General features: G+C 39.4%; 1 protein-coding gene across 5 annotated transcripts in view; it reads left to right on the top strand.

The window, feature by feature from the left end:
- Positions 1 to 23,764, top strand: part of PDE1C (phosphodiesterase 1C) — a gene marked incomplete at both ends in the record, with an annotated part of 554,085 nt that overhangs the window by 510,708 nt on the left and 19,613 nt on the right. The gene's annotated exons all lie outside the window — the stretch shown is intronic.

Raw genomic sequence — 23,764 nt, 5'->3', positions numbered from 1 at the left:
ATGGGCTTCATGAGCACTGCTTTTACTTTGCATAAATAGCATTCCATTCTTTATAAAATCTGAAAGTTCAAATTATATTGCCCTCCAAACTTTGGACCATCAGATTGAGAAAACTACTCTCACCTTTTATATAATCCTCCTGTTTCAATTATAACATGGGCTTATTCCTAGTTATCCCCCCATACATATAAGTGATATTAAACTAAAAATGAAAGTTTTAGGAATTGGTTTTTGTTAGGGTCTCAGACTCTTTGAACCATACCTCCCTGCAGACATTGTATTAGATGCTAAGCTATTCTTTGAGTAGTTTGGTTAGTCAGAGAAGAACAAATGCAGGGTAATCAGGTTGAGGAGTAAGAAGAAATTTGAATACAACTCATACATCTGTTAAAAAGAGAGAATTGCCTTTAGTTTTCATCTCTAAGCCATTGTGATATGCTCTCCTTACCCATATGCATGAAATCAGTTCTTTCTTTGAAGATCATTCAAATAACTCACCCCAGGTGTCTTATCACATAATATCTGGGGAACACACATGTCCAATTTTTTTACCAAATTGTTTATGCAAATGGAAACCACTTGCTTAATACATACCCTCCTTGAATAATTGTGACTAAGACATGAATTACATGGAGATAAAATAGGATTCAGAATGACAGTCTCTTAGCCAGACTCTGTTATGGGTAAGGTTTGTTCAAGTCCCAGACATCATTAGACCCAAGTTAAGGTAACACAAGCCAGAATATGTACAGTAGAGGAGAATGCTGTTAGTTATAAACCCAGCACCTGGACACCTGACCCATCCTATATCCAGTGACTGACCCATCTGGATTCCTACAACATAAAAGCCCAGAATAAACCAATTCCCAGATCTTTAACATGGGGTCTTGAATCTTGTTGTATGTTTGTATTGTGCTATAAATAAGTGTTGTAATGTATTCATGTGAGCATTGTAGGTTAAATTTTATCACCTTCATTACGCCCTTTTATTTTACCTGTGTCTTTTTTAACTGAATTATCACCAGTATTTTAAATAATTAAACTGTTCTTTTTTTTTTGGTGGGGTGAAGTGATGAAATAGATATTTTGTTCTATGGAACAAATAAGCATAAAGCTTGATTATTTAATGAACAGGATTCTTGATCCCATAGGGCAGTGAACAGGATGCAGTAAATAAAGAAGGGACATTTTCTGATGTCTGTCCTTTTTCCCTCCATAACTCCAACCTTCCACTGATTCAAACTGAGTCTGGTGTGTCCATATACTTGTAAGTCTGGGCATGAAAAACTTTGTATTTTAATTTCATTGATGGGCTAACACGACATCAGTCATTATCATTGCTTTGGTGTCATCAGGACTTAGATCATTGGGCTTTAGTTACTTGTGTTATCTTAGCCCCAAATCCTATCAGCACTAAAGTTATTTCTTAGTGGCATGAAGTGGAAAAGAATTTGATCAGCTTCATATACCCCTTCTCCTTTGCATTAAAACTCTCTACTTTAGAAAAAATTTTAAATGATATGCATATCAGTAGATATATTGATTTTTAGAAACTAGCTAGTAACAAACAGATACTTTTTGAACATTTCTTTTTAACGGATCTTATTACATCTGATGACCAGAGGGAGTCAATTTAACTATTTTTAATGCTCCTACCCTTAATCCAACCCCTGGGAACCTGCTCTAATTTTTGAAAGGGAGTATCCAAGCACAATTTGGTGCCCAGTGTGATCAAACCCACTATGTTTTGAAGTTTAATATTCTATGCATTCAGAAAGAAACTCAATGGAAACTAGACTACAGTTGGCTATTCCCAAACTCCAATGAGCTGAGGCACACACAGAAGGAAGGAACATGTGCTGAAAGGGTAAATTACATCCTGGCAAAATGAACACATTGCAGTTGTACATTATCTCTGTCAGGCTACTAAAGTACTGTTTAGTACCCTGCAGCACTAATTTTCTAACTGACTTCAAAGAATGAATGCTCTTTGAAAATACCTTGTTTCTTAGGGAGAAATGTACTAACATAAAAAGATCTAGGTTTCTGAGCCAAGATTCTCTCAGAGGCTGTTTTTACACTGTCATTGGGAGACTTGTGGGGTGCCACATGAATGAATTATTTTCAGTGTGTTTTTAGTCATGTTTGAAACAGCATAGCTATACTTTTTGTAGTTGCCCAGAAATATGAATTTGCCCTTAACTTTATGTGACTACATTAACAGAGATATAAGAGATAGCCACTGTTTGTGTCTCTCAAATGATTCTCTATAATTAGGCCCTGCAAGGTTATTTACCAAGTCCCAGGGAGGGAGTTCAGCAGGAATTTTTCCTTTATTGAATGTTCTGGGAATTGGAATGTTAAAGATGTCAGTTCATGAAATGTAAGTCAGTTGTGAAGAGTGGAGTGGACAAAATACAATCCATGGACATCTGCTTCTGCAAAGAGCGCTACCAAGAATTAGGTTTACCCTTCCACCTGAAACAGTTTTTAAAAAAAGACAACATAAGTGGAAGAATGGTTTTTCAAGAAATGAAGACATCAAGAAATATTAGGCATCAAGAAATGAAGACAGTGCTCTCTAAGAAACAAATGAAGTAAGCCCAACGATTGCCTCAGCTTATTGCATTGAGAGGGTTTCCAGGCAGACCTGATGGATTCCTTGTGTTGAGGAGTTGACTAAGGATCCAAGGATACCAAGGCAGCTATAATTAATGGGATAAAACACAAAAGAGGATAGAACTGAAGAGAGATAGAACTCTAGAAATCTGAAGAGTATTCATCAGAGTACTAATTGACTCTCAATGAGGAAACCACCTGAGACCAGGAAAGAACCATTCAAGAGGTTTAGAAAGAACAGTCCTGATGTTCACACTTCACACAGAGCAATAAAAGCGCCTATTCCTACTAGCCAGACTAGAATACCTCATAATTTAAAGGGAATTGGAATTTAAAGGGAATTGGGTAGAATACTCATAATTGTCTTGCCTTAGCAGGGGAATAATTAGTTGTAGGCTAAATGTTGCTTTAGGTTCATGTAACAAATCTTAAAATCAAGATATAAGAGGATCAAAGTGTTTCCAAGTAACTGCATCCCAGGATAAAGCATGCGTGTGTGTGTGTGTGTGTGTGTGTGTGTGTGTGTGTGTGTGTGTGTATACACACTCCCAGCAAGCTAAAATTCACAATATCTAACATCCAATCAAAATTTACTGGACATGCAAAGAAGGAAGAAAACACTACCAATAATAAGAGGATAATAACAACCAATTGAAATCAACCCAGAACTGAAACAGATGTTAGAATTAGCAGACAAGAGCATTAAAATAGTTCTTACAGTTCTTACAACTGTAGCCCATATGTTTAAGTAGAGACATGAAAGATATAAAAAAGATCAAATGTCTAGAGATGAAAACTACAGTGTCTGATACGAAAAATATACTGGATGGTATTAACTAAATAATATTGTATGGGATTAATGATAAACACACTGGATATGATTAGACATTTTGGAAGAAAAGAGTAGTGAGAATTAGCAGTAGAAACTATCTGAAATGAAGCACAGAAAACAAGAATAGAAATTGTAAAGAGCATCAATGAGTTGTAAGACACCTTCAGACAGCCTAATGTATGTGTAATTGGAGTCCCTAAAGTAAAGAAGAGGGAAAGGAGGAAAGAATATTTGATGAAATGATGGCTAATATTTTGCCAAATGATGAAAACTGTAAGTCCATAGACTTAAGAAGCTCAATAAAACACAAGCACAAGGAATATAAAGAAAATTACACCAAAAGCATATTATAATCAAATTACTCCAAACCAGTAATGAAGAGAAAAATTTTAAAAACTGCTAGAGAAAAAAAAAAGATACATATGGAGAGATGAACAAAGATAAGGATAACAGTAGATATCTCATCAGAAACAATGCAAGTGAGAAAACAGTGGAGCAACATCTTTAAAGTGCTAAGGGGAAAAATTCAACCAAGAATTTTATACCCAGCAGCAATATCTTTCAGATATTAAAAACTGAAAGAATTCATTACTGGTAGACCTACACTACAAAAAATGTTAAAGAACAGCAGAAGGATGGATATGCCAGATGGAAATATGGATCCACACAAAGAAATGAGGAGCACTAAAAATGGTAACTAGATGGATAAATATACAATATTTTTTCTTATCATTTAAATATCTTGACTATTTAAATAATTGACTATTTGAACAGAATAATAATATATTACTGAGTTTATAGCATATATAAAACTAAAATGTATGACAGCAATAGCATAAAAGTGAGAAGGGGAGAAATGTAAATATGCTATTGTAAAGTTCTGCTATCATACATGAAGTGATATAATATCAATTGAAGGTATTGGATTGGCCAAAAAGTTCATTCAGGTTTTTGGCCAACCCAATAGATTGAGATAAATTAAGAGCATATACTGTAAACTCTAAAGCAATTACTAAAATAACAAGATAATGACATATAGCTAATAAGCCAAAAGAGATAAAATGGAATCATAAGAATAATTAATCCAAAAAAGGTAGAAAAAGAATAAGAAGAGAACAAAGAATAGATGAGACAAATAGGAAACAAATAGCAAGAATATAGACTTAACACTAAGCATATCAGTTATCACATTAAATGTAAATAGCCTAAACAGCCCAAATAAAAGGCAGAAATTTTCAGATTGTAAGACCCAAGTATATTCTGCCTTCATATTAAAAGACACAAAAACCCAAAAATAAAAGGATGGAAATTGGTGTGCCAAGCTAACAGTAATCAGAAGAAAGCTTGCATGATTATATTAATACCTGATAAAGTAGATTTCATAGCTGTAGCCTTCTAAGGGTAAGCTTTGACAAAGTGAGAGAGTGGCATGGACATTTTGTCAATACATAGAAGGCTACAGTGACAAAAGTAGGTCTATTTCTTTAATGAAGGAATTGCCTTCCGCATGAGAATCTAGGATCCTTATGGGTTATTTTTCATGAGTGTACAGGGACCAAACATCTGGAGTGCCCTGGGTCCCAGTTAAGATAAGTCATCATAACAACACATGTTCTGATTAATATCCCATTTCCCTTAGCCATTTGTCCATGAAAACTCTTGTGACCCATTTACTTAACATATTTATATGTATCAACACATGGAGCATCAACAGTGAGTACATGCTGTGGTTTAGCAAGAAAGAGGCATGGACATATATACACTACCAAATGTAAAATAGATATCTAGTGGGAAGCAGCCGCATAGCACAGGGAGATCAGCTATGCCTTATTTTCTCAAGTAGTGTGATAACCCAAGTGTCTTAACCCTCCACTGCAATGTCCCTGTCAAAGGAAAACAACAAAAAGTTGATAAATGTATGAGAGAATTGCAATATTGTTTCTAGATGCCTGTTATTCTTATGCATCTAGATAAGATCCCCTAATTAGATTCTAAAAGGTTTTGTTGCTTAAATTTTTTGATTTATATACTTCAGTGCCATTTTCTAATTGATTTTTGAAGCCATGCTGTAGGTTGACCCAACAAGGGTTGTTGTGAGTACAGCAATACTGAAACCCAATATAATTTTTTGGATGGATTTTGGGGGAAACTGTTAGCCAATCCATTATACGTGGGTTGGAAGTGGTCAGATGGGGTGAACTCAGAAAATCTCTTTGTTCCTTTTTGCTGCGGATGATACACTTGAGAGCATGGAGGTACAGAAGCCATTGACATCCACATGGTTCTAGCATTGATGAGTCACAGTGAATCAGAACAGTTAGCTCTTTTGGTTACGATCATCCATTTCAAACCAATGTGTTTTTAGTATAGTTTTAGGTTCAGTGAATATCCTTGTGCTTTTTAAGGAGGGTATATAATACATAGCCTCATGGTGGATTATAAAGGAACAAGGTGACATGCAACAATTATTATCTTCCTGTAGGTTTTGTGTTATTGAAATTCACATTTGTAGTATCAAACAGCAACTGAAATTGTGTGTGTGTATATACATATATATGTATGTATGTATATTGTGTATATATATACATATATATATGTATTGTGTGTGTATCTATGTATATATACATATATATAATACAATGTAAGATTGGGGGGTTTAAAATAATTAAATTGTGTTCTACTAAAGAAAACTTCTAAAGTCAATTCATGCTTTTCACGTAGCTGTTTAGATTCCAGTCTCTTACCAAATAACTACATAGTAGAAATGTCACATAAAACTATATTGTGTACTCTTTGTTAATGACGAAATTAATACTTTTAAACAACTTTTCCCTTGCAATTATTGGTGTATAAGCTTTCATTGTTTCACTCTATCTTCTAGACATTTCGTTACACTCTTAATGTACCATTGTATTTTTTTTTTTTTTTTTTTTTTTTGCGGTACACGGGCCTCTCACTGTTGCGGCCTCTCCCGTTGTGGAGCACAGGCTCCGGACGCGCAGGCTCAGCGGCCATGGCTCACGGGCCCAGCCGCTCCGCGGCATGTGGGATCCTCCCGGACCGGGGAAAGAACCCGTGTCCCCTGCATCGGCAGGCGGACTCTCATCCACTGCGCCACCAGGGAAGCCCCCCCATTGTATTTTTTTTTTTAAACATCTTTATTGGAGTATAATTGCTTTACAATGGTATGTTAGTTTCAGCTTCACAACAAATTGAATCAGTTATATATATACATATGTTCCCATATCTCTTCCCGCTTGCGTCTCCCTCCCTCCCACCCTCCCTATCCCACCCCTCCAGGCGGTCACAAAGCACCGAGCTGATCTCCCTGTGCTATGCGGCTGCTTCCCACTAGCTATCTGCCTTACGTTTGGTAGTGTATATATGTCCATGCCTCTTTATCGCTTTGTCACCGTTTACCCTTCCCCCTCCCCATAGCCTCAAGTCCATTCTCTAGTAAGTCTGTGTCTTTATTCCTGTTTCACCCCTAGGTTTTCCCCATTGTATTTTTTAAAGGAACCTGGTTTGACAGAGAGGATTACAATTTTTGAACTACTGGGGAAATGTGATTTGTCTTTTTTTTCTTAATACTGATGTTCAGGATTAAAATTAACTTTTTAGTATTCATGAAATATTTATCTGTTCTCCCCCTAGAAAAATTGTATTTTGTCAGATTCTTTGCAAGTGATTGGAGAAACACAAGTAACGATACACTTGTCAGAAGAAACTCTATTAACACTATAAAAAAATTCTTTAAAATAACAGCCGCCTTTGAAATACGTGCCAAAACCAGGAGCTAGAGATGTCTCCATTGTTAAAGCCATTTTTTTTCAGTCGCCCACAAGCTAGGAGAGCTGTTAAAAATGCAATGTCAAGCAAGTATTGAAGCTTCTTCTTTGTGTTTATTCTTAGCCTTTTCCACCAAAGGACAGCCTGATCTCCACGTGATGATATCTGTATTTCATAAGTATTAGCCCTCTACAATATATGCCATTTTTATTCTATACCCTGGAGCTGCAGTGAAAACATGAGAATAAATGTTTGTTTTTTTCTTTCATTCATTTTGAATCTTTTATTGTTTTTCTTGAACTAATAAAATAGAGAAGAACACGAAGAGCAGTCAGAATGTTTCAGACCTAAAATCCCAGCCTCACTTAACTTTCTCAGAAGGACTTCCTTAATCTCTGGTTTCTTGTTAGCTTCAAAAATAGCAGATTCAGGGCTTCCCTGGTGGCGCAGTGGTTGAGAGTCCGCCTGCTGATGCAGGGGACACGGGTTCGTGCCCCAGTCTGGGAAGATCCCACATGCTGCGGAGCGGCTGGGCCCGTGAGCCATGGCTGCTGAGCCTGCGCGTCCGGAGCCTGTGCTCCGCAACGGGAGAGGCCACAACAGTGAGAGGCCCAAGTACCACAAAAAAAAAAAAAAAAAAAAAAGTACTAGGTTCTTAATACAGAGAGGAATGGCAGTAAAATACCTTTGGACAATGTAGGACAGAAGAACGGAAACATTCACATATTTTAAGTTTGGAAAGAAAAGCCATGCTACATAAAGGAAGAGAGGAGCCAGCAAAGTTAAAGAATAAAAGTTAAGAGGATCATTATTCTCAGTGATAGCACAGATTCCAAGGATCAAAAGAAAAGATGAAGAAAAATCACAAAGGTTGAACCTAAGAACTACTACCCTTTGTACAGTACTTATTCTTTATATTTGGATCCAATGGGCAAATTTTAGGAAATGATGGCATAGGCAAGGTTTCAGGAAGTTATATTCCTACAAATTTATCTATCATCTATTTATTCTATCCATCCATCATCCATCCATTCATCCATCCAACAATCCACCCATCTTAGCAGGGCTATAGCGCTGGTATTATATGCAGTAAAATTAATAGAGAATAATCCTAATATAATCATATCCTCTGTCATTTGGGGCAAGGAGAAAGCATGGATGCATATGTTGGGGTATTTGGTGGTAACCATTTAAAATACCTGTCTTGCACTTATGACCTAGAAGAGTGAAAACAATGCCTGGGTAAATCTTAACAGCTATCTCTCAGACAATGTTTGTTTTTTTGTTTTTAGTATTTCCTCATTATTAAGAAACAAAAGCAAACCAAGACCTGCTTATAAGCCCCACAGAAATCCTACTACTCAGCATTTAAAATTGGGTTTGGTTTTACCACATTTATTCTTCCCTGGGTTTTTTTTTTGTTTTTTTCCTATTTAGCCTTTTACAACTCTTTCTGTTGCTTACAGTATCACTTTGTTGTTTTCGTCGAAAGTTGACTCCACAGAGAGGCAGCTCTGGAAGGGTTTCTGGGACTTGAAAATCTGATTTAAATCCCAGCTCTGTGCTCAGCCAAGTCAGCTTACTTTTGAGCTTGGGTGATAGTTGAATCAGGCTGTAAAAATATCAAACCCAAGACAACGAAAAAGAAAAGTGTTTACAGATGTTTTTAAAACCCAGTGCCAGATTCTATGAGGCCTGCCTCACAGATGGTCAGCTTGTGATCTAGTAATAAACATTATGATTGCTAAACACATTTTTAGAGTCAAATCAAACTCGAACTTTAAGCCTCTTTTTAAAACAACTATCTTTAAACCGAATGGTTTTCTGTAGCATCTCCACTTACCTTCAGGAGTAGCCTGAGAAGGGAGGAGTAAGGCCACATTGTTGTAAGTCTCCATCTCCTATTTTCTAAATTAAGTTGCTGGAACATTCTTGGCTCTTCATTCCCTTAGAGTAAATACATTTCTGTGAATTCATACACCACACACTTCAGGCTTCAGAGCCCCCATGGCTACCCCTCTATGAGATGTGAGAAGCCTTTCTTCCAGGGGCAGGTGAGGAGGTAGCGCTTATTTAGATATTTTCTTGAATTTTCTCAAGTTGGGTGAAGATAGTTTCCATTTCAGTTCATCAGTCACTCTTAAAAAGATGAGGGAGTTTAACCACTTTTTGTGGCCAAGCCAACATAGACTTACAATCAGTGGAATTCAAAGCCGCTGTAACAAAAATAGTCGCGTAAATCGGATCAATACAGAGTGACTTCTCACATTTTGTTTTTAGATCCTCATTTTTATATGCTTCGTAGTCTTACCCAATTTTTGTTTTAAATGCTTATGCAATTTTAGTTTACATTGAAAACATATACACGAAACCAAAACACAACAGAGCAAGTCTATGCCATTTGAAGTTGAGGAGAGGAAGTGTGGAGTGAGGAGATTTACAAACCATGTCAAAGCCACCTGGGTGGCAGGTGCTCTTTTCTCTGGGAGCTTAGTCCCACAAAGAGCCATGCACTTTTGGGGCCATTTCTTCATAAGGAGTATACATTTTTGACGTATCATAATTTGCTGTTGAATAAATTGTAAAATCAATGTAATTATGATTTCCTTTTTACGTCACACTATGAAAGTCGGGATTAGAAAAAGGTTGGAGAGAGACTTCCTATTCATCATTACACCTTTATCTGTCCCATCCACTTCATGCTTATTCAATTCACTTCCTTTCAATGAAAAACTAATGATTTGTTGAGCATATGCTGTGTGTCAGGTATTGTACTACATTCAAGAGGAGTTATCAAGATAAATAAGGTATTTTCCCTGCCCTCAAGGAGTCTACGGTCTGAGGTAGAATATCTTCTTGCAGATAGATATGATACTAGCCACCATAGGGATGAGTGCCCTAAGAGGAAGTTTTTTAGAGAAAGCGTGTGTTTGGGAAGGCTGGAAACAGTCACTCAGGTCACAGACCCAGCTGCAGAGTATCTGCCTCTTGTTCTTTTATGTTGGTCGTATTTAATGACAGTGAACACAGGCACAGCTTAAATATACAGGCTGCCTTTATTTACCCCTTTTTGCCACTCCTTGACCAACTCCTTTCCTCTGTCCCTTGACCAGAAGGCCGAGGAGGGGCGGGTAGAGACCCATAGCCGGCCACTCCACCATTTCACCCATAAGCAATGACTAGCAAGGGAGGAAGATCTCCTCTCAGGGGCCTTTGGGTTCCATTCACACACCCTGGATGTACCTCTTCCATCTCTGGGACACAACAGTCTGGACAGCGGGCCTCTGCTAACCCAGGCTGTATGACACAGGAGGTGCATCACTTTCCTTCTTGGCAAATTGGAGCTCATTGGGTGTAACAGTGGTCCTTGTCAGCCATCTCCAGCTATCCGTCCTCACTTCCTTCCGACCAATCTACCATTTAGTAAAAGATTAACCTTATATCATCATAACAATATATTGGGTTTTATATGTGAGGGCCTGGGGACATCTCTTAAGGTGATTAATACTATAGTGACCATCTAAAAGGAGTCTCATTACCTATGACCCCAAATTGATAATGACAGGGCCAGAGCACTAAGAGGCCCTGTCTTGCAATTCCCTTGTGGCCCAGACTACATAGAGACAATCAGAAACAATGGAAAATTTCTAATCCATGATTTCAGCTTTTGTTTCACCTCTCTCCCTCCCTGGCAAGTTCCAACGAGGCAACTGGCAACTTCCCTCACCAATCCTACTAGAATCAGAGTAAAGTGATTGGCCAGAAGTTTTTCCTTTTTCTGTTATTTCTCCCAAATGGGTGAAGGTGCTAATGGAGAGTAAACACTCACAGGACCAGAATGAAGAAAGAGGGACCACAGGAGGTCTGGGCCAGTGGCCCCTGAAAATTTGAGAATTGACCGTAATTACAATAGATTGGAAAGGGCTCTCCTGTCTCCCAACCGGTTTGTACCTAATTTCGACCAAGTCTTATTTAGGAGAGTGTTAGTCTTTAAAGTTGAATGGAAAATTTCCTTGTCCTCTAATGACTCCTAACATTTCTGGAGATGATGATGTTATTCTTTTTAAAGTCTCCTGTCCCTCTGGAACCTTGCGTAGGAGGGAATCCTCTCTCACTCTGAGGCATGCTGACTTGGAGAGCACACAGCACTTAGGGGAAGCAACCGTAATCATAATAATTTATGTTTGTTTGCTTTTCAAAAATCCTGTCCAAGTCTGTTGAGGTTACATGTTATCGAATAAGCCAGGTGAAAAGAAAATCCAAGGTGGTTTATTTCCATTCATGAGTCCTGTTTCAACCTTGGTCCTCCACCACCTCACTCCAGGCCCCGTAGAGACTTCAGGTGACTTATCCATTCGCACAGTGATTTCAGCTGGGGCGCATCTTGCCTTGAATCTCTTGGGAAAGCATTTGTTAAGCATATGCTGTGTGTCAGGCATTGCACTACATGCAAAAAGAGTTATAAAGATAAGATATTTTTCCTGCCTTCAAGGAGTCTATAGTCTGGGGCAGAACATCTTCCTGCAGATAGCTATGAATCCTGATAGAGGAACGTTGCTTTGGTGTGGAAATGATTGGGATTAGATGAATCCAATCCCACTGACCCCAGAGGCAAATTGACCAGATCAGATCTGGCAGTCACTGTCATCCTGATTGCAAAATAAGACGTCGTAAAACCCATACTGCATGAACCAAATATTTGATGCTTTAGTTTAAAGCAACTATTAAGGCTTCCAATGTAACCAGTGTTTAAAATTCTCCACTGAGATTTCCCCTTTATGAATAGAAGGATTGGGTTACAAAGGAGACAGCAGTGACTAGCATTGAAATGTGTAATTGATCCCTCTTTTTTTTGTCCCTCAGATTTTCTTCTCAGACCTGGAGGGTTGAGAAGGGGGTAGGGGGGAAAGGCAGCATTGACACTTTTCTTTTTCTTTTTCTTTTTTTCAGATTCAGAAGAGTAAAACACACCTCATAGACAATAAGAGAGGCTGCCAATGTCTTGCATCATTTTAGCTGAGCTTCTTCATTCTCTTCTCCTTCCACAAAGACCTGTATCTGGGGAAGGTGTACAACTTTCAGAAACAAGCCCCACCCCTGCACTTGGCCTTCTCTCATGCCATCTCCTCCCAGGAGATGACTTTCTTGGAGCTGGTTTGAGGGCTTAGAACTCTGGGGGAATCCCCCCAGCCCAAGCAAACAACACAACTTCCGATTTTTGCACAAACAGAAACAACACATGAAGGGACTTCCTCAAAATCCTTTGCTAATGCCCTGGCTTTCAAGGCACCTGTCTGGCCTGATGGGAACGGACATCCTGGAAACGCCGAGAGAGGCCTGAGAAAGCCACACACACACAGGAATTGCCACTGTATTTCTTTATGTGTCGTTATTTTTGCACTGGTTGCTGATGGTGGATGCAGCCAAGCTGGCCTTCATCGCAGCTAAGATGATGATTTCAGTCTCTGGTTGTTCCTTTCCTGAGTCAGGAACGTTCTTTCTCTCCAGTTTTCTTTCAGACTTAGAAATTGTTCCCATGCTTTTCTTCCCATTTATATAATATGAAATACTTTCTGTTTTATAAGAAAGGAGATTTTCCTCTTCTTTATTTGATGCTTAATTTACCTGTGCATTCATTAATACAAACCTGAATGTTTCAGCTCGTGACCATATCGTTCAGGTGGGAAACCCAGTGTTTTCACTGAGTAGCATCCATGACTAAATGGTTACTGAAATTTTTACCACTGGCTGGTCCTCTTCTTTTGAATATTTATGGTTTGATCTAATTGTTCTTCTTTCTATTCAGGGAAGTGCTAAGGGAATTAGTATCAGAAAGATATGTCCAATAATTTTTTTTCATTTTAATGAGCCTTTAGAAATGCCAGATAGGAGATGATTAATAGCACGAGTCAAAAATAAGAATAGTGGATGTCACAGGGAAAGAGACAAAAAATACAGCCCCCTGAAACCAAATCAAGAGTGGGATCCAGCGGAGTGCAAGTCAAGGAATTTTGTGGATCTAAGTGGTGTGATTTGAATGAAACTGATTCTTAAAATGGCATTGTGGTTCACAGAGGAATCTTTGAGTCCTTCCTAAGGGTAAATCACATGAATAGGCTGGTGATGGAAGAGGAATACAAATAGGAAGAGAGAGAGAGCTGGACAGTAGGCTTAAGTGTATTCCTCGTTGCAGATGTAATTTCCACGTGGAAAACACAAAAGCAAACATTTAAAAACTCCTCTCAGTACTAAGGCAACATGTTGGTATTTCTTCAGACAGAAAGGAGACTGTGTATGTCGTCTACCAGGCCTTTTGTCTCACTGAAATATTCCCCAACAGAAAGATCTGGAGAACTCTGTGGTGTGGAATGCACAGTCGTGTACTGATATTTGAGCAGGGTTCTTAGATCAGATTTCCATTTTGCTTGGTAATAACAGATTTTTCTGTTGCTTCTCCTGTTTTCCTAACAGTGACCACAGGAAGTCATGTGGTCACAAATTCAAAACAGGAGCTCAGCAGGTCAAGTAAATGAGTACAGCAAGCTGTAATATCAGAATGATTGCGATAAATGGTAATTCATCGTGGGCCTGGGTATCAGAGAGCCAGTGAGGAGCAGTAGGGGGGGAGTGGGGAGGGCATGCACTGCCCCAAGGGGGCAGTGGCTGGCAGCTACGGGATCAGTGCTATGTGGGAATGAGGGTCCTAGATACCTAAGATTTTATGTAAACCCCCTCCAAATTTTTTAATATTGGCAACTAATTCAGAAACTTACAAACACAGTGCTGGCCAAAGAAAACATCCCTATGAACTAACTGCATTCAATGCATGGGCCATCGATTTGCAAACTATGCTCTTTGAGGTGGTTTTAAATAGAAGTGAAATACAACCAGTGCATGTCAGTTCTTGACCTTGGAACCTGAACTTTTGACCTCACTTCAATTCTGTATTTTTCTATGTAGAGCTTTGCAACCAATCAAACTAGAAAGGTGCAGCTTCCCTTTTATACTCAATCAAGACTAAACAATATTTGAAAAAGAAATAGGAATATAGCCGTTTTTTCTAGCACCAATAAAGATGGAAATGTTTTACATTTGCTTTAAGTCATTAATTTAGCTGGAAAAAGGTGGGAAGAGAATTTTATTCAGGATAGCACTCTGCTTGGAACTCTCAGCGTGGAAAAACAAAAGCATCATGTAACTCTTATTTTTAAATCCTTAGAAAGTGTTTTGAAGGGACATTGAGTAAAAAAGCAAAATTATCTATTTTTTTAAATAAAAAACAATGTATTACTGTGCTATAAATTGATACTGCAGCTGGTAAGACAACAGTATTGACTGGAAGAACAGTATTTCCAGAGCTCTAGCTCACTTGCTGTGGTCTTTCCATTCTCTTGAAACAGCTTCCTCCAAGTTGAGCAGTGAAGTGGAAGACAACATTCTTCCATTGCACGGATTGTGACACCTTACTCTGTGTTCCATTGTCACTTAAAAAGCAAAGGCTTACACACCTGAGTTAAGAATTAACTGGTATGTGGGGAAAGTACTAGGGATATTCCCACCATTGACAAACCACCAGTTCTACATGTCCCTGAGTAGAAAGTGACAAATGGAGTTAGCCCTTGAGTTTGGGCCCCCATGTCACCAACTAGCTCTACAGCCAAGTTTTGTTGATGCAGTATGTTTTGCTGCCATAATGACCGAACCATACGCGGGTCTTTGTTCCAGCTTTTATTCACGCCCACCTTTCTTAGGTTATGAGCCCTAGTTGTTTATGGCAGCAGGCAAGAGACTCATTTCTAACCCATTAAATTCAAATGGATTTTCTTCCTATGTCCATTTCATTCCTGGAGCTTTTAAAAAGCATTGAAGACATCTGACAGTATCCCATTTAGGACCTGATATACTTAAACAATAAAATGATATCTAGACATCTGAGAGCCAAAGAACAATCTAGTGCATCTGTTCATTTCATTTGCAGAATTAAAGCCATTATATTATATTTTCCACCTGAAATGATGCCTCTAGTAAATATGAAAGATAGAAAGTAAAGAGCATTATTATCACAAGATGTGAGACAGCAAATAAAAAGATGGAGACCAATTTTGTAATCCATATTTTAGGAGTAAGGTTGCTGGTCTTTTAATGTCACTTCTGTCATGGATCAGTTTTCTTTAGATAGATAGGAAGAATATGTAATATGTTTTCTTCTATTCTTAACCTTTCAGCAGAGACTTACATGGCAGAAATGACTTCATAACATTCCCCATGGAATAAGGAGGAAAACAAAAGAAAAAAGGCACAAAATCTTTTTCTCATAATGAGATAGAGAAGATTCTGAGATTAAAACCTATGTATGTAGCATTATGTCCCCCATAAAGGGGATTTTAGGAAATAAACTTCATTCTTATTGCAAGATTCCCACACATCCCAACAGGATTTGCACCACTGGCCCACCACAGGGCCTGGCATACAGTCAGCGTTCAGGAAACACATGCAGAACCGTCCAGCTGAATTCCACTAGCCACCTGTGAGTGCAAAGTTCAAGTTTACCTGAAAACACACTCAACGTCTTCTGTATGTCAAGTGTATTGCTAAAGGCTTATCTTCTAAGTATGTGCAGACATACCCTAGTGACACAGAGAGCTTATTATAAGGGACAGGAAATTGCAAGTAATATGGGGGAAATTAGCAGTGCCAAGTTTATGAAAATAAAACTTCTCTATGGTTTTTGGGTTTAAGAAAAACAAACAAATGAAAAAACAGAAACAAACCAAAACAGGATTTATATGAAAATTCACTTCCAAAAGGAATGATGACACGATTACCAGTGGATTGATTTATAATCCAAGTTGTAACATTTAAAATCCAAAATAGACTTTCTTGAAGCGAGTAAAAGCATCTATATGTGCAGCATGGGGAATCAGTGCTCTGCCAACATTATGGTCGGTATAGTACTGAACCACAGCAAAGTTGGATGTTAAAGAAATAACGTTGCAATAATGATGTTATATTGGCTCTTCTTTGTGAATAAGTGGAAAGTAATATTTGTAATTCATTGATAGTGATCCATGATTAAAGGCCTCGTTATCATTTAGAAAATGAACTTGAAAAAATTGTAATGAACAGCACAATATTTATATAAAATATCCCTCTGAGAACCAAGAGACACATTATCTGCCAAGACCAGATGTCCGTTGTTAAGGTTTCCTCTCATCAGACACACTGGTGGGCACAGAGATGATGGCAGAATTAGAATGGTAACAGCCTGTAGGACATTAGACAGGGTTCATCTGATAAGTGAATTTGGCGTCCAGGGAAGTTTAGAAAATGGGAAGAAGTCCTCTGGATGTTTTCATTGGACATTTGCAAAAGCCTGGATGCTCCTCCAGGAAATCTGCAATAAACAACGATTGTTTCATCAAAAGAATATCTTGTTTTTACATTGAACAAGAGTGGGGTGCCATGGGAGACCTGGACTGAAAGGTTCAGGAAAGTCAATTTCAACATTATTAAGTCCTGATTGTTTTAACTAATGCCCCTCCACCTCATCCATTTTTTTCTTTAAAATATTGGCAGACATATTTGAAATGAATTGACATTTATTCTGGCTTCTGTTCTCAAGCAGAAATGGATTGACACTGACAATGGCTGGCTTCACTAAATGAACTTGAACCCAGCCTAGATAGCCATCCACTGAACCAAGGGGTGGTGTGTGGGCCCTTCACCTCACTCAGGGCACACTTAGCCTCCATTGGGGAGATCTCACCATTTCTGGGGCTTAATGCTTGCTGTAGTAGGCCAGTCATTGCCATCTTGGAAGCTGTCAGCTTTGGTCAGCTTCAGTCATGTTTGCTGAACCTCACCCATGTATCTTCATGGAAGCTGGCTTTTGGACAACAGAAGTATTTCTCTGTCAGGTTCCAGTGCAGGAGAACTCATTTAAAATAAAGCCCATTAAAACCCAATGGCTGTGGAATGGCTTGTCAATACATTGCCCTGGAGGCATACCCTTGTACAGTTTTTGCTTCTCTGTGGTGATCTGTCTTGGGGTAGGTATTTGTGTACTAGTGTCCTCGTCTTTGAGTGGATATATGTGTGACGATACAGAATATAGTCGCACACCAACAAGCATAGATTGATAGTAAAAATCTACAGCCATAGGTATTGTCCAGTAACCGATTCTAGAGATAGAACTGTATAAATTTTCCTTTTTTCTTGCTTTGATGGTATTTTTATAAAATTTTATATGCTGTAAAAAATTTTTTAAAATATTTGCTATTTTCATTTGTAGAGCTCGGTTAGGTTTTTATCAACTCTGGCGCCCGCGGTACAGCCAGATTCCTCCCTCCACCTAATCTAAGCATTCTCGCACTTTTTCATACTTTTTCTCTCTCCTTATTTTCTTCGCTCATTTTTATACCTTTTGCAAATTCCTTCTTTTGCCTCTGTCCAGGCAAGCCATTCTGCTTGCAGCATCTTTTTAGCACATGGAAACACAAAATAATGGAAAGAACAAAATTATCTTGTTCCAGTGTGATCCACATGAGGAAAGGTTGTGGGCCAGGGATGGGGTATGAATAGATGGGGAGGAGGGAATAGTTTGGGGAAAGGAAGCAGGAAAAAGGAAATCCTCATGGGATATCCATTACCCAAAGTAAGGTGACTCACTTTGAGCCTAACATAATGCTCTTATTATCTCTTCTCAGTCTACGGCACACTTTTTGTACAGGGTTTTTCTCCTTAGGATGTTAAGCCCTCACGTGGGCCTCTAGACCTTTCCTTACTAGGGCACTGGCCACCAACTCAGCTCATCTCCCCAGCCTGAGATCTTGCTGCTGTTCAGCTGGATTTCGGGAAGATGTCTGGATTAAAATCAAGACTGTTTAACAGGACTCAAAAGAGGGAAGGCAAGCAGAATCAAAACCCTGAACCTCAATCCAAATCATGCCGAATAAATAGTTCTTTTCAGGAATAAGGAAGGTATTTCTAGATATGTTCTGAGAAAGCTCTTCCAAAAGGGAAGATGATAAAAGGGACTTTGTATTTTATGGCAGTGATAGAATGTACTTCCATGATGTGAAATATGTTTTTAGCAGATAAAATGCAGGTTGCAATTTGCAAGAGAATGACCATCCATTTTAAGAAAAGTGTTTTGTTCCCTGTGATGCTGGTCTGTACTAAAAGAAACTATTCAAATGCCATAGCCTCACATCTCTAAATGCAAAAATAAATCATAGGGATTCATGTAAAGCAGAATATGCTAAACTGCTCTCAATAAATTATGTGTTTATTGTAAATCTTTTTTGCACAGATGAGGCAGACAGTCCCTCAATGTATAATTTCCCCCCAGCATCTAGTAATGAATAAGTACTTGTATGTTCTTCTGATTACCAAATAAAAACAATGAGTTAACCTCTCTATTGAAATTTGAAAAATGAAAAGGCTGTTTTTCTTCACTTTAATGTTTTTCATTGTTGTCAATGTTCTGTCCCAGATAGGAGGCTGTCCAGACTCACTCAGCCATCTGTCTCTTTTGTATTCTTCCAAATGCCAAGCAATATCCAGGTACCAAGTGCTTTTGCCTGCACACTGAAGATATACACAGTGTATCGCGTCTCATATAATCTTTTTTGAGGGATGAGTGGATGGGCTATCAGAAGCTCCTTGGAGGCATAAGAAATGTCAGTGTTCCAGGAATTAGGCTGGCTTCCATATGTTCAGTTTTCTTCTGGGTACCACGATACGGTTTTACATTCCTACGATGCTAGTTTTTGAATTCCAAACATTTTTTCCTTTTCCTTCTCCCTCAGGTAGAAAGGGCTACCTGGCAATATTTTCTTTCTCTCCAGCTACAAACATAGGGAGTCTGACGAGGGACTAGTCATTACCCCTATTTGTGAGCATACATACATAGTTTAATATAGTGAATGGCGTCCAGCCTTCAAACCAGCCACTAAGAGGCACCCCTAGTGGTGATGGTGCATATTACACAAGTACCACCCCGTTATCTGGACCACCTCTGTATTTTGTTCCTCTGCAGTAGCTCCACTGGGTTATTACTGACTAAAGAGGCTGGGATGTTCCTCCCAAGCGGCCATGCATTGAAACACTGTTTTTTCAATTCCTTTTTTTTTCCTGAGAGCCAAAAACAGAACTTATATTGAAAAATATAGAGAAATATAATAAAATTAAAATCACTTGTAATACCCCATTCAGTGTCAGTTCTTTACTTCCCAATGGTCTCTTGCTATGTGTTTTTACACAGTTGAGGCCATACAGTACAATATATTTAATTTTGTATTATGGTTTGTTCTCATAACATTGGATTGTAAGCATTACCCATTTAAAAAAACTCTTTACTAATATAATTTCAGTTGCAACATAATTTTTCATTTTGTGGCTCTAGTGAAGTTTACTTAACTGCCTGTCTGCTGTTGGACAATTAAGTTATATGCTTTTATTTTCTGAAGTTGTAAATAACAGCAGCGGGGCTCTTTGTACATAAGGCTTTGTCGCATTTCTGAATATCTCCATTGGAAGAATTCTTAGAATACAGGGTCAAAGGTCGTGGACCTTTTTTCAGACTCCTCATTCATATACCCAATCCCAAGGCATATTCAGATATTAAAACGGCCATGTTTAAATAGCATATAACGTTGCATGTCTGAATAGCTCTTATGTTTTTGATCATTGTTCTTTGTGATGAATAGAGATCAGGTCACACAAAAGAAAGCATGGTATTCATGTATTGTGGAGGAGAAATGTTATCAAACACTCTGCCTATGCTGCTCTAGGTTATACACTGTTGGAAAACAACTCTTAGGAAAGTACAGGAGGTGGGCTTGAAGCCCTCCAAACTTTCAGAGATTCCACAGCCCGAAGCAGAACGTGGACTTCTCTTGATGCCCTTTTGTCAAGGCTGCAAAGGGGCAAAGATAACGATTCATTTAGCTCGTTGATCTCTGCCACCCCCTAAATGGAACACAGAGAAAATGTTGGTGGATGTGCTCAGTAACGGTTATCAAATGTTGTGGGTATCTAAAGGCAAACACTGCAATAGGCTAAAAGAAAGAGTGAAAATGCACAGTAGACTGACAGATACTTTTCCTACTTTAGTCCTTCAGCACCCACTTCTGCCTTGGGACCTGCTTGTGTTGTAACAACATTGCTATTGTTGGACCCTTACTAAGGATGACGCTAGGTCTCAAGGGCTTTTAAATCACCTTTTCCGGCAGGCTTGGGCCTGGCCGTGCTAATCTTACGTTGCAGAGGGAAATTAATTGAGGTCAAGTTGCCGATCATTGGGTTTAGTGCTACCCTCACGTCCTGAGTCTTAGGTGTGTGTATTTGCCCCAAGGCAGGCAGCCTTGGTTGTCACTTTCATCCTCTTCTCCAGACTCCTGATGAATTGGATTTGTTGCCCTTTAGCTGAACCAACCAAGGACATTAATTTGAAATATCTGAAAGCTATTCGTTTGTCAAAAGATACTTCCAGTCACACAAGCTGCTGTGTTGACATCTCTGCCCCGAGCTGACTGATTGGGTTGTTTACTCCTTGAACATTCACATGCTCTGGGTCAAGGACGATGTAATGCGTGACCTTAAAGTGCTTCTCTCCCAAAGATGACATATTAGCTACTGTACACACACACACACACACACACACACCTTTCTTTTGAATATAAACTGATAACACACACTCTATCTCACTTCAGTTTGCTAAGTTCTCTCACTTGGTCCTCACAATGACATCCTGAAATTGATGTTTTTAAATTTTTATAGATGAGGAAAATGGAACTTAGCACAATGTCAGCACTGATGTAGTTGTTTATTCATGTTTTTATTTTCCTTACCTCATTTACAAAATATTTCAGAAGTCTAAAATCACATAAATATAACCAATTTGCTTTTAAAAAATGAAGGCTGCAGAATAAAACCAGAGGCAGGAAGTCAAGCTCGTGTAGATTGAGTCAAACAGGGCAAACGTTAGTGTACGGTCATGCAGGCTGAATAGGCCTCCCCAGTTCCCAGCATTAGATCATAAATTGGGTCTGAGTTTCCGGGAAACCTAAATAAAAATGAAAAGAAACCATTTACAAGATTCACATCATTCATGAGGATAAAGCACGCCAGTTCCTCAGAAGAAAGAACACTTCCCTTACAGCTGAAAGAAATGTCTTCCACAGGTATTCACTGGGTACACTGCTTCTCACTCCTGGCTGCAGACAGGCTCACCCGGCCCCCGGCCCAGATCAGTGAAACAGCATATCTAGGGGGAGGCCCAGGTATCAGCATATTTTCTTTAGAACTCCCCAGACCATCCTAATGTGGAGCCAGGATTGAAAAGCACTTACAGAGTGAATTCTGAGTCACTCACAGAGCAGCATCCCAGGTAGATTTCTATAATAAATCCCAGAGTGAGGTTTATGTGTCCACCAGCCTGGAACAGTAGGGGTCAGTTTGAAAGCTGATCTGAACATGGATCTTCCAGCTCAATTTCTGATGTGTTCCCTGGGAATGGGAGCAAGGGAGGGTGAAGGGTTTTAGAAAATGAAACTTAGATAAGCTGAGTATTATTCCCACGAACGGAACTTTGAGTAAAGTGATAGGTTATTTGGTGGCTATGGAGTGGAAGATGATTTCAGGGACACAACCTGACTTAACAGGGAGCCCATGGGAGGCTGACTCAGAGCCTAACCACCCCCAATGGTCCATGGAGCCACCTGATGGTCTGGAGAAATTGCCAACAGGTTTATTTTATGCGTCTCTGCCTGCTACCTGTTTGTGACTCACGATTAGGAGAGGTGCACGTGGTTTCTCCCTTTTCCTGATATATTGGGCATTTCGTCAAGCATGCAGAGAAAATAATCGCATTGGTAGAGGGCTTGCAGCTCTGCTTTTCCACTGACCCACGGCCCCCAGAGTTTTCTGTCTCATTCACTATCTGCAAAGGAGACACCAAGGGAATGAAAAGCTGCCCCAAGAAAAATCCATCAAGCTTCAGGCTTTGGGAAGCTCATGATAGGTCATTAAAAAAAAAATTATTTATTTTATTTGTATTTATTTTTGGCTGCGTTAGGTCTTCATTGCTGCATGCGGGCTTTCTCTAGTTGCGGTGAGTGGGGCTACTCTTCGTTGCTGTGCATGGGCTTCTCATTGCGGTGGCTTATTTTGTTGCAGAGCACGGGCTCTAGAGCGCAGGCTCAGTAGTGGTGGCGCACGGGCTTAGTTGCTCCACGGCATATGGGATCTTCCCGGCCCAGAGATCGAACCCTTGTCCCTTGCATTGGAAGGTGGATTCTTAAGCAGTGCGCTACAAGGGAAGTCCCTTGATAGGTGACTTTAATTGCGCCAAGCATTTCTATGAAATAACCTGGCAATAGTGACTATTTCTACAGGTAACACCATTAAAAGCTTGTCGTCATTCAGTGCTTTGCAGTTTTTTAAGTGCTCATTTAGGTCACATTACATTTGATCTCTCAGCTTCATGAGGGTATCTGTGGAAAGCAGAGTGCCCTATTTTCCAGCAGTTAAAGAAGGAAATTTCTATCACATAAGGTTTTCCAAGCCTCCCTGAAGATCAGAATCACCTGGGACACTTGTGAAAGATCCACGCCCCTCCAGAAATGCTGGCTCACTAGTGCTTGGCTGGGCTAGGGGATCTGGGGTTTTTTTCCTTTTTGTTAATAATCCCAGGTAGTTCTTATGTGTAGGCAAATTTAGGAAGACGGCACCTGAAGGAAACCTGGATAACGGATTGGTCTAGAAATAGCAAGAGTCATTGGGAAAAGTTTCTCTAGGTTTAAACTCTGAAGGATCTTGGCTTAAATTTTGCCCCCCAACATTCAGTAACTTTGTGAAAATTACTTACACTTTGTCTCCAAATTCCATAAATTAGGAATCATTCTATCATCAGAGAGTTAGTATCAGAAAAGATAACTAATGTACGTTTAATTGTCCATTACTAATATGGTGCCTAGAACATGGTAGCTGCCTGATATGTGACAGTGACTGATGCTAATGACCAAGTGGCCAAATTGTGAGTCACACCTCTGAATAAAAAACCCTAAACTCTGCCTCCTTCCTAAAGCAGTGGTTCTTAACGGAGGGCAATTTTGTTCCTAGGGGACATTTGTCAGTGTCTGGAGGACATTTTTGATTATCACGACGGTGGGGGGCTTGGTGGGGGGGTGAGGAGGGGTTTGCTGCTGACACCTAGCGGTAGAGGCCAGGGATGCTGCACAGGACAGCAAAGAATGATGTGACAAAATATCAGTGTGCATCTGTCGAGAGAAACCCTATCCAAAGGGGACAGTGAGACAAGTGAAACATCCCGTGAGTGGAGGGATAAACACTTTGAATCATTGGCTTCCCCACCGTGGAGGCGGATCCAGTGGGATACAGGTTGTTTCTGGTGGGTCAGGAACGGCTATGGATCTGCACCCTGGTAGTGCCCTTGATCGGGGCTGGCTTGGTACATACTCAGGTCCAGCATCCTTCCTGTAGGGTACAGTATGAGTGGCA

This window comes from Leucopleurus acutus, assembly GCF_964270905.1.
Source record: "Leucopleurus acutus genome assembly, chromosome: 9".
Taxonomy (NCBI): Eukaryota; Metazoa; Chordata; class Mammalia; order Artiodactyla; family Delphinidae; genus Leucopleurus; species Leucopleurus acutus.
This window is presented reverse-complemented; position numbering and strand designations above follow the sequence as displayed.